Source organism: Peromyscus eremicus, chromosome 1 (genome assembly GCF_949786415.1).
Source record: "Peromyscus eremicus chromosome 1, PerEre_H2_v1, whole genome shotgun sequence".
Taxonomy (NCBI): domain Eukaryota; kingdom Metazoa; phylum Chordata; class Mammalia; order Rodentia; family Cricetidae; genus Peromyscus; species Peromyscus eremicus.
In genome coordinates, this window is record NC_081416.1 from 50,956,193 (window position 1) to 50,974,122 (window position 17,930).

The following is a 17,930-nucleotide window of genomic DNA, read 5'->3' on the forward strand; positions in this document are numbered from 1 at the left end:
GGCGGGTGATATGGCTCAGCTGGTAAAGGGGCTTCTGCACCAAGCCGTAACTGACTCCTCCAAGTTGTCCTCTGACCTCCCCACACATGTTGTGGCACTCACACAAAATACAGGTGTGCGCTGCCATACCCAGCTTGTCTGTGTTTAATAATGAGATTTGCCTGTGGGGGCTGGAGAGATGGCTGAGTGGTTAACAGTGATTCTGCTCTTGCAGAGGACTCGGGCTTGGTTCCTAGTTTGGCACCCATGTTGGACAGATCACAACTTCCTGTAACTCAGCTCCAGAGGGATCCAGCCTCTCTGGCTTCCATGTACACCTGCACTCACATGCACATACCCCACACAGACTCATAATTAAATATAATAAAAATTTGGATCAAGAGAGACAACTCAATGGTTAAGAACAATTGCTATTCTTGAAGAGGACCCAATTTCAGTTCCCAAAACTCAGGCAGCTCATAACCACCTGTAGCTCTAGCTCCAGGGCATCTGACCTCCTGATGTCAGAGGGCATCTGTACAAGTGCACACATACACACCACACACACATTTTAAAAAAATGTAAGCTAAAAAAAGTGCCTATTTTACCCTAGAACACATACAGGGAAAATAACAAAGCTGTTAAGAGCAGGCATTTGGGAATTGGGGATCAGAGCACTGATCACTGCTCTTCCAGAGGACCTGGGCTCAATTCCCAGCATCGACATAGCAGCTCACAACTATCTGTGATTCCAGTTCCAGGGGATTCAACACCCTCACATAGCTGTACATGCAGGCAAAACACCAATGCACATAAAAAAAAAATAAAAAAAAAAAACCACCAACAACAAAACAACCCTAAACAGCTGTTTAGAACTCATGCTCAGAATCCTAGAACCATCACTGGTCAGTCAGGTGACTCTGGCCACATTTCTTCTCCAGCTTCTGCTTTTCTCCTGTGGATGCACCTGAACCTAACTTTCTAGTGCAGGGAGGGACAAGGACTAAAGGATGCATTGAAAGTGCTCAGTGTGGTACCTGGTACCCTAGGGACACAATAGTAGCCATAGAAAATGGTTAACTCTGGCCATTTGCCCAGATGGCTAAGAGTTTTATGTAGATCTTATCATTTAATCCTTGTTTACCATTTCCCCCCTATTGGTAGGAAATAAGGCTTGGTAGAATGGGTTGCTTGCTCAGAGTCACAGATAGGAAGTAATAGGACTAGGGTCTGAAAGGAGGCAATGGCCCCCAGGGCTATCATGTGCCACACTTCTTCATGGCATAAGCCCCTTTGTAGATCTTGCTGCAGTCTGTGGAAGTCTACTGATCTCTGATGACTCAGCTGTAGCTACCCTCTGGTGGCTCCCTGTAGAACTGTTAGTCACTTCTTGTAAAATAATGCCTGGCATACATAACTTAAAAGGAGGAAAGATTTGTTTTGACTCACAGTTTCAAAAGTTATGGTCCATGGTTGGCAGAGCGCCACAGCAGAAGGGTATGGAGGGCCAACCTTCCCCATCTCATAGTGGCCAGGCAGTAGAGAGAAACAGAAGGGACAAGATGCATCCTGGGTATGTCTTCAGGACCTATTTCCTCCAACTAGGCCCCACCTCTTACTTTTCACTACCTTCAAATAATGCCACCATATGATAACTCCATAAGGAACGAGGTCAGAGCCCTCAGGAGCCAGTCACTTCCCAAAAGCCCATCAGCTGGCAACGCAGTCCCCAGTATATGAGCCTGTGGGAGACATTTCATATTCAAACTGTAATGAGTACCCCGGGGCATTGATTTTTCACAGAGAGATGGTCACAGCCTTAGCCACTGCAGACTTAATTACTTAAGCCCTCCAAGTAGGACACACAAAGCCAAGCTCTCTTGCTGACAGTTTGAGCTCAGACTTCCTTTGGGCTTAGGGAGGGGAGGGCAAGAGGGAAGGATTAGAATTCCCATCCTGCTTTGAATATTTCCTACTCTCCCAGGAAAGAGAGACAAAGTCTGGTGCTTACAGGGTTGTCCTGTCACTGGCTGGCTGTTTCCTCAGAGTGTGGGTGAGGGGGATGGGTGAGGGTTGGATGAGGGTTGTCAGAAAGCATGTAGGGACTTCATTCTACGGTCCCCAGATTGGCTTTCACCCCATCACAGCTCCTGCTCCAAGGCTGTTACTGACAAGCCAGCACTGGTTCCTCCTGAGGCTGGAGATGATGAGGCTAGCCCTCTTTTGAGCTGGACCCTTGCTCCCCAACCCCTGCTGCTCCGGGCTCCCATCCCTCAGCAGGGTCGTGCTGTGGGAGGTTTCAGTGGATACTGGATTAGATAGCGTGTCTCCTGTTCAAGCAGAAGCAGCATGAGTGACGCTCAGAAATCTAATTGGAAAGATAGACTGTAATGGTTTTCACTAGACGCTGGGGATGGAGAAGAGTGTGCCTTGTCTTCCCTTGAAGTCCTCACTGTTGTCTTCTGTGCTTTATTCCATTGATTGCCAAGCAGTGTGCTACACCCAGTACCAGACACACAGACAGATCAATGAGATACAGCTCACACCCCGGGGACCGCTGAAGGGAAATGGCTAAATGGAAGGCCTAGAAGCCTTGTATGTGTGTCTCCACCACTGACCCCCAAAGGCAGCAGCAGGACAGAAGCTACCCTTGGGTGATAGGTCTATTTGCAGTTGTGATGAGGATACCAGGCCACGGGATCTTTAAGGCCATACATATAAAAGTTTCTTATTCTGAATTCAACTCCCCAATCCGGATTACCAGACTCTTAAGCTGGGCAGCCTTATCCTTTGCTGTGCAGCTTCGATAGGATCAGCCATGGTCCTGACATTGGCTATCGGTTTGTCAGTGATCATGAAGCTTTCATGATGAGTGCTCACTCTAGTTCTCCTGCCTCTGCTGCTGTCCATCAGCCTGCCCAGGCCACATGTATGGAGAGTGAGGGACTATGTCTAAGCCATGCCCAGTCTCAACTGACAGGTGAATCTGGTAAAGACAAGAAGAATTAGGCTGAGCAATTAAACGCTCTCACTGCTCTTGCAGAGGACCTGAGTTGGGTTCCCAGCACCCACATGGCAACTCACAACTGGCTGTTACTCCAGTTCCAGGGCAGTATCTTTCTCTGGCTTGCACAGGTACTACATACACGTGGTACATGGGCATACATGCAGGCAAGATACTCATATGTATAAAATAAAAGTAAATTTAAAGACTAGAATTAGCCACACCCAGTCCTAATTGCTAACCCACAAACTCTGGCTTATTAGTTCATGCCACCAAGTTTGGGCTGATTTGTTATGTACCATCATTGCCACAGTTGATAATTGATGCAGGTGGTAAATTGGGCTCCAATGTGGCCTTGCTTACAGGGAGAAAAGTCATTGACTGGCCAGTGGGAATGAGAATCTGTCCCTTAAACTGGAGAACTTGCCACTTCAATTTTTTTTTTTTTTTTTTTTTTTTACTTTAAAAACCTGTGTGTGAGCAGGACCAGGCATGTAAGACAGTCTGTGAACTTTTGGAAGTCCTCTCCCTCCACCATGTGGTTCTGGGGATTGAACGCTCCAGGCTAATAATAACAAGCACTTTTACCTACTGAAGCCCTCAATTTTTTTTTAAGGTAGTTTCTTAGTATCTCCAACTCTAGGCAGTTAGTACATCCATCTTGCCTGAACACATGCAAATTCTCCTTTGCTGTTTGAACAGCAAGTGATGACTAATACTATGGACCGTTTACTCCAACCAGACATTGGGCTGACAGTGGGGGCAGTATGCTGCTCCTAGGGACAGCTTGCTCTGCCATCCTACTTCCTTATAGCCCAGGAGTAGGATGTCAAAGGAAGACTCCCCACCCACCCAGGGAGAAGAGATGGGCAGTGGGAAGACACAAGTTCAGGATCCCAGCAGTGGCTGGCTGTCCCGCCCGCCCTGAGCAGGTGGCCAGGGTGGCCTGCCGGGTCTTTGGTGGCTGAGTGGTTGGACGAAGAGAAGCCACACAAGTATGAGATAAGACTACTGCATATCACCACAGATCTGGACTTTGAGCTGGACATAGGGACTTGTGCCCCAAGTGTGAAGTAAACCTTGATTTGGCAAACAAGAGGGTTGGCAGTGCCAAAGATGAGGGTGAGAAACCATTTCTGCTTTCTATATCATTTCCATTTTCTGCGTAAATGGCTTACGGTGGTGGTGGGGACTTCTAGACACACAGCAAACCAGAGGGAGCCTCAGTAAGGACTTGTGTTATCAGTCAGGCCAGAGGAATGTGGGTAAAAGGAATGAAAGGCCTTGGTCCTCAGGCCCTTCAACCTGCCATTGTACTGTTACTGATTTCCCAGAGGCCACTTGGTCAGAACAGTGGGCTACACAAAGCAGGAGGGCCACCTAAATTCTTTCAGACTGTGTGAGTATGAAAAAACCACCTTTCCTGTGGTAAGCTGGAGATTTGGCTCCATAGTCCTTTCCTTGTTATTGTGTGCCGCAGTTGGACACATCTTAGAACAGAAGGCTCATGGTGTGTCACCAGCCTGTCTTAGTAGAACAGACTCATTGTGTGTCACCAGTGCAGCTAGGGACAGTGGACTCATGGTGTGTCACTAGCTTTCCACCTCATTACTCTAGGATAGCGTTCCTTCCCAAGCACACTGTGACCTCTGCATCCGCAGACCAAGCAGACCTTAGACAACTGTTGCCATTGCTTCTGAACAGTAGGAGAAACCTCCGCCCTTGGCTCTACGGTCTGACATTTCCTTGGGCTTCCAGCTACATCTCTAGTCATATCTTTGCCTCTGTGAGTCACATCTAAGTCATGGAAAATGATGACTTTGTAATACGCTAATCTCTTTTCTCCATATACTCTCAATAGTGACCTCATCCACACCAGGGTGTCCCTGACTACCTGTATGTGAGTTATTCTCCTTCAAACCATGCTTGAGAGTTCCAGCCTCAGAGCTGATTGCCAATGTGGCACCTCTACTATGCCTTAAAGGCTCAACAGGTCCAGGGATCCAGGAACATAGCTCTGTGGTAGAGCTCTTACCTATTATATACAAGGCCTTGCGTTCAAGATTCAGCAACTCCCTGCCCCTCACCTAGGCAGCGTGGGAGAGCTGGCCCTGGTGGGGTGGGCACAGGACAGCTGGCAGGCTGACCAACTCAGCTACCATCCAGGCCCAGATTCAGGGATTTGAGTTGGCCCACCCCAACATCTGCCCCATCTGTGAGCTACTGGAGTGTGAAAAGGGGCTGGTTCTGCAGAACCATAGCTGCAGGGTCTCCGTGACTCAGGACAACAGGATATCAAAGAGGAATCTCGGCGAGGGTCCAGTATTGATGGTGTAGCAGAAGCCAGAGGCCTTGCACCAGACCGATGACATTGCAATGAACATTTGCAAGTAAAGCTATTTGGGCAAAAGGGTATATACTGTGTGACACACCACAGCTTCCAGTGCCGCTGCGATGAATGATGATGAGGCAGGTAAGATGGAGGAGCAGAATGGTACATGCGCAGAGGAACTGGAGACGCACACAGCTGTGCCAGGAGTCAGAGAAGGCTGTAGTAAATAAGAGGAGCAGGTCGTGCCTAACGGGTTAGGGAGAATCCCCCCCCCCCCCCCCAGACGGTTTCTCTGTATAACAGCCCTGGCTGTTCTGGAACTCACTTTGTAGACCAGGCTGGCCACAAACTCACAGAGATCTGCTTGCCTCTGCCTCCTGAGTGCTGAGATTAAAGGTATGCACCATGACTGACCTTTTAATTTTTATTTTTTATTTCTTTTCGGGGGGGGGGAGGAGAGGTTACAAAGGTGGAGGGTAGACATGGAAGGACTGGAAAATGAATGGGATTGGGGTTTATGATAAGAAATTCCCAAAGAATCAATAAAAAATTATGTTTAAGAAAAAAGACTCAGCAACACACACACCCACACCCACCCACTCACCAACACACACACACACACACACACACACACACACACACACACACACAGAAGATGCTTCCACAGTTTCCCCAGAAGGCATGTCCTTGGTCTGTCTCCAGAGGCCAGAAGGAAGGGGCTGAGTACTGAGGCCTCCCTACTGTACTGTCCTTGGGTTGTCTTAGTCAATCACCAGCCAGAGCCCTGTGTACGGACGTGGAGAAAGCAAAAGATTCAAAGGATTTCTGTGGCTTGCTCTGGCAAACAAGTATCAGTTTGTCACCAAAGGGGATAAAATGGTGGTCAGTGTCCAGAATGTTTTGTTTCAGTGATGTGTGTGCAGGTATAGTTTCTAGAAACCACAGAGACCCCTGCCACCTAACAGGCCCCTAGGCAACATTGCCAGAGGCTTGGAGCTGGGAACCTGGGTCACATGGCTTGTTGCGTGGTCCGTGTCAGGAAGACAGTCAAACAGTGCCTCCTTCCCCTAATTTGGTTAGTCATCACCTCTGGGAGCCTGAGTCTGAGACTGTAAGCTGAGAAGTTGCTTACCATGTGTGAAGTGTGCGGCTGACGTATCTCACTCATACTCATACAGAAAAGCAGAAGCGCTCTTATCATCCCCACTGAAGCTGAGAAGCAGAAGCAGTGAGCTGTCTGTGCTGCTTGCCCGCGGGGTCTTCCGGTTTGTCTCTATCCCTCCTAAAACAGCAGGGAGCCATCTCCTCTTGGGAGCCCACACTGCTGTTTGGGGCCTACACTCTACCTACTCTCTCTTGTCTGAGGCTCCTGCCCAAGACCTCAGTCTCTAGTGGGTGCTGCAGCTCCCGAGTCAGGTCCCATTGGACCTCAAGACTAGCCTCTTGATGCTTCTAGTAGTTGGTAGCACACAAAATCCCACTTCCTAAATATGGCTTTCACCTTTGCAAACACAAATGCAGCTGGAGAATGATCTCTTGTCGCCTCAGGAACCATTGAGGAGATCTGTGCAGGGAGAGGGATTGTGAGCAGAGGAGACTGTCAGTCAGAGACAGGCACTTGGGGAGTGCAGGATGTGTTTGGAGAACCACTGAGGAGATCTGTGCAGGGAGAGGGATTGTGGGCAGAGGAGACTGTGCAGTCAGAGGCAGGCACTTGGGGAGTTCAGGGTGTGTTTGGAGAGGGCAGCAATGTTCCTGGTGGGGTGAGGACAGAGGGCATCCAGTGGGAAAGCATTAGGTTGGGGCTTCAAGAAGAGAGAATGGCAGATCTCATACAGTATGCTAAAACTACTGCACTTAATTATAAAGAAAAACAGTGTTTTAGGTTTTCATTATGACGAAACAGCTGAGATAATTAACTTATAAATACAAAAAAGGTGTTTGGTTCAAGGTTTCAGAGGTTCTGATCTAGGACTGGGCAGACCCATTGCTTTGGCTTCTAATGGGGGAGTCAGCCAGTTATGGCAGGAAGTGTGTGGCAGAGAACTGTTCACTTTGTGGTCAGGAAGCAAAAGAAGGAAGAGGGAGCCAGGGTCACCAATCCCTGAGAACATGCTTCCAGTGACCTAAGGACCTCTGGTGATGCTCCACCTCTTAAAGGGCCACAGTACCTCCCAGTAGCGCCACTGTAGGGACCCAGGCTTTAACACATTAACAGACATTTAACATACAAAATATAGCAATGTAGTGTTTAAAAATTATGCTTGCCAGGCGGTGGTGGCGCACGCCTTTAATCCCAGCACTTGGGAGGCAGAGCCAGACGGATCTCTGTGAGTTCGAGGCCAGCCTGGGCTACAGAGTGAGATCCAGGAAAGGCACCAAAAACAACACAGAGAAAACCTGTCTCGAAAAACAAAACAAACAAACAAAAAAACCTAACAAACAAAAAATTATGATGCTTAATCACAGACATATAATTCAGTGATAAAGCCCTGGCCTAGTATTCCTGTAAGGCCTTGGGTTCTATCCCCAGCACTATAAAATAAAAACAAGTAAGTTAAAATTATGAAGATTGGGCCAGGGATGATGTCTCAGTGGGTAAAAGTGCTTATTGGGAAAGCTTGGTGACCTGAGTTCAAATCCTCAGAACCTGTGTAAAGCTGGGTTCAGTGGGCTATATCTGTAGTTTCAGAGTAGCTATGGCGATATGGGAGGTCGAGGCAGGAGGATCCCCTAGAAGCTCTGCAGCCAGGAGCCCGGAGTATGAAGCACAGATGCGAACAGGTGAGTGTGAAGGGCCAACACCGGAGGCTGACCTTTGATCTTTACACACATGCTGTGGCCCACAGGCATCCTCACACATAATCATGTAGTCTCATCAGTCAGTCGGTCAATCCATCAATATTGAAGATAATGATGCCTAAAAGTCAGGACCGGCTGAGTATATGGAGACCCCAGGACTTGGTGGCTCCTAGCAGGACATACCTGCTTTTTACTTGTCTTACGTGTCATGGACTGTGGTCTTGGTGAGACATCTTTATTGTCCTCACTCTGGGCCTCTCACTGGCAGAGCGCTCGTGTGCCCACGTGGAATACTGCAGGTACAGACGGGGATGTCTTAGTGGGCTCAGGCTGTGGTTTAGTGTGTTTTCTGCTGCTATCACAGAATGCCACTGACTGGTCAGTCAGAAACAGAAGTTTATTTACATGGAGATTGCATTACAGCTCTGGAGACTGGGAAGTCCAGGGTATGGTGCCATCTGGTGATGACCTTTGTACTGGTCGTCCAGTGGCAGAGGGACAAGTCAGTACCTGTTAGATAGAAAGGGTTGTCTGCTCAAGGGTCCCTTCTCTTCATGTCACGCCACTAATGCTGCTATCATGGGCCCAACCCGCCTGACATCATCTAGCCCTAAACATATCTCTATACTATCAAACACACAAATTTGGGGGGTTAAGTTTTCGACAGATGGATTTGGGGGGACACATTCAAATCACAGCAGGCTACCATAATAGATCACCAGGCTGTTCCCATCTGCCAGGTCCCACATTCACTCTCCATCCTTGAGGGGACCCTTGTACCAACTCCAGGGGACCTCAGATGGGAATGGCACAGAGTAGCTCCTCCCACAGCACCAGCCATTCCAACTCAAGGCAGGCTGGGAGTGTAGTACTGCCCGTGTTGTTCACTGAGTCCTGTCGGTGTGGCAGGCTGTGTGTTCAGTACTTGAACACTGTCTTTTCGGGATCCTCCACTCCACTCTGAACCGTTTCTCCATGATTCCAGCATGCAGCCGGGAAATGGGCTTAGGGAGGGGAGGCTTGAGTCTGGGCTACGAGCCCAGCTCTCCCTCCAGCCCTTCCCCGGGTGTCTGTCTTGCCGATGGCTTTGGAGAATCTCCTTTGCTATGTGAGACTGATACAGGCTCCTGTTCGCTCATCTTGCAGCACCTTCTGAGGGAGTCATACATTTTTAAATCTTGTGCAAGATCAACAAGCTCACCGGAGGAGACAGTGAACAGAACAGGCCGAGCCAGAACAGCCATCAATTCAGCACTGTTCTTCCAGGAAATGTTCATGGGAGGCTGAAGGAGGAAGCACAGAGTTGTGCTAGGAGTGTGGAGTGAGGAGAGAGCCATCCTGGGAGTCTCTGTCGTGGAGAAGAAGGGAGCTGGGGAGAGATCGCATTTAACATATTAGACTCAGAGCATTTGGATTCCCAGTGATGATGTCACTCCATGAACAGAGTCCCTGAAGTGAGCGTGTGTGTGTGTGTGTGTGTGTGTGTGTGTGTGTTCACTCACCCTGCATGCACATTTACATTTGCATGTGGAAGTCAGAGGACAGCCTTAGCTGTTACTGCTTAGACTCTGTCCACCATGTTTATTTTTTTAAATCATTGTTTTTTTGTGTGTGTGTATGTATGTTTGTGTGTGTGCATGGGTGTGCATGTTGTGGGAAGGCCAGGGATCAACGTCAGGTATCTTCCTCAGTCACTATCCATCTGCATTTTTTAGACCAAGTCTCTCACTGAACCTGGAACTCACAGATCAGCTAGATGCTGGCCAGTGAGCCCCAGCGATCCATCGCCATCTCTCCTTTTTCGGGGCTGGGATTACCAGCACAGGCTGCTGTCCCCAACTTTTTCGTGTGTCTCTGGGAGATCAAGCTCAGGTCCTTCATGCTTGTGTGACAAACACTTTACTGACCAAGCTGTTTCCATAGTTGGCCTTGTGTTTTGAGACAGGGTGTCTCACTGCCTTGAAACTTGCCCAGTAGGCTGGGCCAGCAGACTAGTGAGCTCCAAACAAGTGTCATCTTATCTCTGCTTTCCAAATGATAGGAATACAGGCATATGCTACCATACCTGGCTTTTTTTTTTTAATGTGTGTTGTGTATGTGTGCGTGTGCGCGTGCTCACATGCACACGTGTTCACACAATAGTTTCCTCTGAGATTGAAACATTCCATCCTGCAGGAAAGTTCTTTAAGCAGAATGGTAAAGGACTCAAAATAGCTTCAGGAAGTCCCTGAAACTGATCAGATTCACTGTGCCTCTCTCTGCCAGCTATAAAAGCTGAGAGTCCCTCTTAGACAAGCCAGGCTGCAAAGAAGACCCTTGAGACCAGACCAGCTTCCTGGAAAAGCAGAAACCACCTGAGCTGGGGGAGGTTTAGACCAACTGAGGCACCTGGAAAGGACACTCTGCAACTTTCTGAGCTGCCTACAGGCTGTGCAGTGTGCTCCGGGTTCCCTGCTTTGTGAACTGTCACCCATGCTGGGGTGGGCTTTGGTGATGCAGCTGTCTGAGTCATTTCGGTTCCTGTAAGTTACCCCTCACCACACACCTGTCACTGACCTCAATAAAACTCGCTGGTTAACCAAGTTGGACTTTGATGGTAGATAGGATTCTGGTACTTTTGTCTGTCAAGGGCTGCCTATCTGGGGTGAGTAGATGTATACGTTGTGTCTCCCCAGGAAAGGTTTGGTCACACAACATCACCACATGTGTTCATGGTGCCTGTGGAGGTCAGAAGGCATCGGATCTCCTCGAACTGGAGTAGAGATGATTGTGAACCATCATGTGGGTGCTGGGAACTGAACCTGGGTCCTCTGCAAGAGCAACATGTTTGTTTGGTTTTTTGTTTGTTTTTTGTTTTTTTTTTCGAGACAGGGTTTCTCTGTGTAGCTTTGCGCCTTTCTTGGAACTCACTCTGTAGCCCAGGCTAGCTTCAAACTCACAGAGATCCGCCTGGCTCTGCCTCCCGAGTGCTGGAATTAAAGGCGTGTGCCACCACTGCCTGACTGAAGAGCAACATGTGCTGAGCCATCTCTTCATCCTTCCCCCCTTTTAGAAAATGTGGGTTCTGGGGACTGACCTCAGGTCCTCATCTTGCCTGGAAAACATGCTACTGACCAGCCTGCCACTCCAGTCTCTCGAAGCAGTTTTGAAAGGTTGGTCCTGTCCTGCCATTCCTTCCTCACTAAGGCTTGCTGGTTCCAGTGCAGAGAAACTAGAGATGGAGCCCTGTCCACTGGCGTCTCTGGACACATGATCTGTCTACACAGTCACATCACCCACCACTCCCCCATTGCCATCATGTGGCACCATTCAGACTTCCCTTCACTCTGGCTGTGTCATCTCTCTTTACTGCAGCCCAGGAAGCAGCCACCTCCCACTGTCATGACTAGACAAGCCTCCTTGGCCAGTCTGTGACAGATCTCTGATGTAAAGGCATGTCCATAAGGCCCCAAAGTTAGGGCTCTTAAATATCTTCATTTATTTTCTTTTGAATTAAGGTTTCATGTAGCCTAAACCGGCCTTGAATTTACTATCTAGCAGAGGATGACATTGAACTTCAAGGATCCTCCTGCTTTGACCTCCTGAGTGCTGTGGTTGCACACGTGTGCCACTGGGTGGTGGCATCACCAGTTTTATACAGTGCTGGGGATCGAACCCAGGGCCTCATGCATGCTAGGCAAGCACTCTACCAACTGAGCTACATCCACATTCCCCCACTTTCCACTTTTGATTTTTTTTTTTTTTTTTGGATTAAGGCTGGACAGTGGTGGTGCACACGTTTAATCCCAGCATTCAGGAGGCAGAGGCAGGTGAATCTCCGAGTTAGAGGCCAGCCTGGTCTACAAATCAAGTTCCAGGACAGCCAGGGTTATACAGAGAAACTGTCTCAAAAAAAAAACAAAACAAAACAAAACAAAAAACCAACCAACCTAACAAAAAAGGATTTAAAAAACCATGTCATCAAAAGGAAGATTTTTGAAAGGAGCTCGGAGAACCTCTAACACAACCCATGAGGTGCTATCAAAGTGGTTAGCAGTGTGGCCTTGGAGGCAGGCGAACCTGCTTCAGATAGTGGCTGCTTCCTTCACTAGCTGCTTCCTTTGCTAGCTGCGTGACCCCAGATAAGGCAGGCAGTCTCTCTGGGCCTCTTCACCCGTGAGGAGGATCTGATCTTTTCCACTCGCATGTAGTAAGGGTTAGATGTGCTAATATGTGGGAAATGATCAAGATGGCTTCTGGTACCCAGCAAATCCCAAGTCGGCCTGCTGTTACCATCAACCTGTGAGGCTCTTGCTTGAATGCCCCTATTAGATGGTACCCTTCCATTAAGCTGGACTCTACTGGCCTGTCTCTTCTTGGCTCTGCACTCCAAGATCAGCCATTGAGATGCACCAACCAAGGTGAAACCATGCATGCTTGATGGTGTGACATCTTACATGCTCCATTTAGCCCTTTTATGGGGACCTGTAGCCCAAGAGCATAAATATCTGAACTGATTCAGATCTACAAAAGAGGAGGATGTTGCCCTCCTGCCTAAGGCAGCCATTACTTTGCAAAACCATTAAGCTGAACCAAGTGGTGGCAGAGCTTACCGCTGCAGTCCCTGCACTCTGCAGAGGATTTCCCAGCAGGAAGGGAACGGACTCTTGAGTTAAAGCTGAATTTGGAGCCAAGATCCACCTCTTCCTTCCTGTGAGACTGCAGTCAGCCTCCCCATTTGTAAAGCAGGCTTATTAACAATAATTCCTGGCTGGTAGGACTGGAGCAAAAATTGATGAGATGTAGTGGGGAGAGGACTGGGAGTGTAACTCAACTTGTTAAAGTGCTTGCCCAGCATACACAAAGCCCTGGGTTAAAACCCTAGCACTGTATCAACTGAGGAAGTAGTCCATGCCTGTGATCCAGCACTTGGGAAGTAGAGACAGCAGGAACACAGATTCAAGGCCACCAGTGGCTACACAGCAAGTCAACATGAAGCCCTATCTCAAAAGCAAAACGCCAGGAGATGTTTCCTAGGTTGGTGCCTGCTATGGGCCGCAAAAATATGAAGCAGGAATTCAGCTGACTACAGCAAAAGCTAATACCTGGAAGAAGCAGGGCTCTTCCAGAGGAAAAAGCCAAGCCTTAAGGAGTCTCGGTGACACTAGCTTTTAAATATATATTATCCAGTTCCTGCAATGATTTTCTCGTGTGCTTTTCCAATTAATTCTTCTAAGAACTTCTAACAGTGTATTTTATCCGAGTTACTTCTCAAACATCCAAAGACAAATGGCAGACAGAATAAGCATTCCAGACCACCTGCTAGTCTCCTGAATTAAGGTAAATATCTATACGGAGACACCACCTAGGCCAGTTGGATAAGGTGGACATTAGGTACATAGCTTTGTTTCTTGTGCAAATTAAGCTCAGACCCTCCTTTCTTCCTCAGGTCAAATGGCATCCCCAGAGTTCCCCTAAAACAATTAGCCCAGAATGAAGGGTTTTTTTCTTACCACGTGCATTCAAGCAGGTTTCCTAGCTACCGAGAAGACTCACCCGGCCCGACCAGAAGCAGCAGGGCAGAGGATTGCTGATGGTATGTGTAGGGAGACGGGTTATGGGAAGAGGAGAAGAAGGAACGAAGATGGAGATATGAATGAAGACGAAGGTGAGAACGAGGTGGAGAGAACTTAGAACTATAAGAGGACAGGAGGAGAGGGGACAGAGAGGAGATAAGTATGAGAACAGAACTGAAGCTGTGGAGATAGAATTTTGTCTTAGAAGAACAAAGTGAATGGACTAAAGAGTTTCGTTTAAGTCGATTCATTTGATACCCCTCAGATTAGTATCCCCACTGCTTGTAGCATCTTCCCGAGGACTCTGGGAGAAATCTCCTCAGGGCAGGCACCTGAGGGGGTTTCCATAAGTGCCCAGCACAGAGACAGTAGTTAATAAATAGGAACGATTATGGGAAGAATGTGGGTGATGTGGGTGATGAGGATTTTCAACCTCAATTGAAAGGATTGTTAGCTTCTCTGTAGAAGTAGAAAAGCCTAGGTACACAGAGGGACCCAAGTCACATAATTTGGTTGCAAGGACTTTCATCCATGTGGGCAGCCCTTAGGCTTCAGCCACTCGTGAGATCCAGGCCTATTGAGTTTGTTCTGGAGAGTGGGTGTGCGGGGGTGCGTAGGTGAACCAGACTCTGGCCGTCTGTCCACTCTGCAAGCTCCTCCAAAGAGTCCCAGCTCTATTAATGTTCTCACCCGCAGTTCTGGATGACAGCCACTAGATGTCGCTGCACAACAGAAAACAAGGTCTGCAGCAACCTGGGACTGCCAGCTCTAAGCGGCCACTTTTGGAAGCCCCAGCAGCCCAAGATGCCCAAAGGGGCTATCTAGAACTTTCCTCCCACCTCTCTTCCCTGTACAGGATCCAGACACACAGAATCTGTCTCAGAACGTAGGCTGAAGGCCACTTCGTATTTGCTGTTTCCTTCCTGGTGGAGAGTCCTCTTTCTCCTCTGCCCGTGCAGATTGCCAGACCTGGTTGTCAGGTAGCTTATCTCACCAAAGCCCCTGACCTTGAAAGTCAGATGTGTCCTCCCACCTTGCAGAGGCAGAAACAGGCTCAGAATAGTCCTACAGAGGAGACAGTTTTGAGCTCAGACTCAGAGTAGGGCTTCTTCCACCCCATCACATGACTGTGTCTGAGAGCCTGTGGGATTCCTGTCTTTAACTGTTTGCCTCAACCCTTTGCCTAGAGAACAGGGACATGGCTCAGTAGGTAAAGCACTTGCCTCACAAGCATGAGGTTCTGAGTTTGGATCCCTGGAAACCGAGTATTGTTGTGGAATAGAATAATTGGTTAACTATGTAAAGATGTGTTGCGTTTATTTAGCTATGTAAAGATGTATTGCTTTTGTTTATGCTGCATTTGTTTAACTTGTAAAGATGTGCTGCTGTTTCACCTTGCCTGTCTAAGGCACCTGATTGGTCTAATAAAAAGCTGAACATTCAATTGATAAGCAGAAGAGGAATAGGTGGGGCTGGTGGGCAGAGAGCAAGGGGAGCTGGCCAGCCCGCCAGAGCCAGCCAGATACGGAGGAAGCAGGAAAGCAGGATGGACAGTATAAGGATGAGGTAAACGAGCCTCGGGGCAGCACATAGATTAAGAGAATGGGTTAATTTAAGTTAAAGAAAAAAAGAGCTAGCTAGAAACAAGCCTAAGCTAAGGCCAGGCATTCATAATTAATAATAATAAGTCTCTGTGTCATGATTTGGGGGCTGGCAGTCCAAGAAAGCCTGCTACCATGTATAAAGCTGTGTGTGGAGGAATGGACTTGTAATTCCAGCCGTGGCAGGATGGGAGACAGGCAGATTCCTGGAAGCTCAGGGACCAGATAGCATGACTTACGTGGCAAAGTTCCAGACCAGTGAGAGACTGTGTCTCAAACAAAATGTGGAAGGAGCCTACGGTGGTCAGTGTTCATTGTCAGCTTGACAGGACCTAGCATTTACTGGGAGATGGGCTACAGGGTATGCTTATAGGAAGGGTTATTTTGTTTTGTTTTGTTTTGTTTTGTTTTTTGATACAAGGTCTGTCTCTTTAGGCCTGGCTGTCCTGGAACTCGGTATTAGACTAGGCTGACCTCAAACCCACAGAGGTCTCCCTGCCTCTGCCCCTGAATTAACCGATGGGGAAGATCTATTTTAATTAAGGACATACCATTTCCTGTCCAGGGGGGGAACCTGGACTGTGTAAAATGGAGAAAGCTAGCTGAACGGTAAGATGTATTCATTCGCTGTTTTCTTAGAGGGTACAGGATTTCCTGGAGCTGGAATTACAGATGGCTGTGAGTCACCTGAAGTGGTGTTTTCTAAAAGAGCAGGAAGTGCTCTTAACCACTGAGCCACCTCTCCAGATGCTGATCTCTGCTCTCTAGTTGTGCATGTAATGAAACCAGCTAGATCAAGCCTCTCTTACCCTGACTTCTCTGCCTTGCTGGGCTGTATGCTTGAACTGAGAGCCCAATAAGCCCTTAGCTAGCCTTTTTCAGAGTATCTTGTCAAAACAACAGGAAAAGAAACCAAGACAGAGCCTAAGGTCATACACCGAGGCTGCCCTCTGGCACGCACATGCATACCGTGTTGGTATATACGTTTACACACACACACACACACACACACACACGCACGCATGCACGCACGCGCGCACACACACACACACGGCATCTCCCTCCAGGGCTTTCCTTAACTCAGTAGATGGCCTTTTTCATGCACTGGTGCTTGGCTAAGTGCTTCGTTTGTGCTGCAACCCACAGGCAGTTGTCATTACTGTCCCTATCTTCCGGAAAGGGCTACTAAGGCACACACACACCCTGTACCAAGTTTCATATGTGTTTGGTGGCAGAGCCACGGCCCGTGCCACCCAGCTTCAGAACCTGAGCTCAGGCTGTGACCTCTTCGCCAGGGGTGGCGGAAGAGCACTGACTGCTCTCTGCCTTTGCCCGGGGCGTGCCCCACCGATGACCTTCTCAGTCTTCCCATGATTCCTGTGTGGCGTGCCCAGGAGCTTCTCTGTTGGCAAGCTGGAACTACTTGGTGGAGGCAAGGCTGAGTGCCCCTGACCTCTGGGCTGAGTCATGACTTTGGAGGGTGACAATCCGGTGTGCCTCGGTTTGTCCTGAAGCCCTCCGAGACGCCCTCCTAGACGACGGTCAGTTCTGAAGCCAGGGTTTCTCTGTTGTGGTATGAAGCGCTCATGATCCTTGGTGCTGGTAGGGCTAATGTGACATGCAGATATCCCAGGCAGGGCAGCCCCTTTCTCTCTCTGTTCCTTTTCCTCACAGGGCACTTGTCCCAGAAGAGAAGTTCACACACTCCTGACAGCTGAAGGCAGGGAATCTACGGGCTGGCTGTTAACCCCTGGTGTGTTCAAAATGAAATGATTTGAAGTTCCATTTGGGCCGCAGCATTGACTGAAAGCAGCAGGGATGGTAGAACTTGCACCCCAGTAATTGGCAGACCCTGATCAGAGTTCCCCCTCTCCCCCTAGAGATCCAACTGTCACAGTGTTTCCAAGGCTGAAAACCAACTGGAGGCATGCAGGCTGTTAGGGCAATCCCCGGGGAGCTGGCTGGGGGCTGCCTAGAGACAACAGCTTGCAGGTAAGTAACAATGTTGCCCTCTTCCTTCCATCAAGAGCTGGACCCACACTTTTCCGCCAGAAGTTACATACTTAAGATGGAGAAGTGAGGTCCTGAAAAGGAAAGACACCTTATGAAAGCCCGCAAGCCTGGTTGGAGCTGCCGAGGTTATTGGCCATATACCAAGAGCCCCAAGCTCATGGGGGAGTCTGGGAGATTGTAAGAGGTAATGTGTGTAAAGAGCTTAGCACAGATTTGGCTGGAGCAGAACAGAGTAAACATTAATTTACCAAGAGGCATAAGAATGGGATCAGGATCCACCCACATGGAATCTCAATTGGGTTATTTTTTTGATTTTGAGATCTCTGGCTGGTCGAGCTGCTTTGCCTATCTAAGCCTCTTGTTCCCCAGCGAAGAGAGGATAATAATAGCTACCTGGAAGAGCCGATAGGAGGATGGAGATGAAGGATGTAATGTGTCTGGTGAGAAGTGGGTACTCTATAAACGGGAATGATTGTCCAGGGTTATCGCTTATTTCACGTCAGTGAGGACAAACAACTGTTCGTGGTCTTGTGCAGGCAGCTGGGCCCAGAGTCATGGAGACAGGACCAAGTCTGTGCCATGCCTGACGCTCCCCTCCTGGGCAGGTCAGCCCTTCAGTGGGCCATGGCTTGAGAAGGGCTTCG

At 48.6% G+C, this 17,930-nt stretch overlaps 1 long non-coding RNA gene and 1 other non-coding gene across 2 annotated transcripts; both read right to left on the reverse strand.

The window, feature by feature from the left end:
• Window positions 1-8,496: 8,496 nt before the first annotated feature.
• LOC131909347 (uncharacterized) lies at window positions 8,497-17,930 on the reverse strand. The gene is made up of 3 exons (XR_009378830.1): window positions 17,680-17,930; window positions 16,540-17,023; window positions 8,497-9,486 (listed from the first exon to the last, which is right to left on the reverse strand). It is a non-coding gene; the product is annotated as an uncharacterized LOC131909347 (long non-coding RNA).
• On the reverse strand, window positions 11,752-11,825 carry Trnaa-agc (transfer RNA alanine (anticodon AGC)). Its single transcript has one exon. It is a non-coding gene; the product is annotated as a tRNA-Ala (tRNA).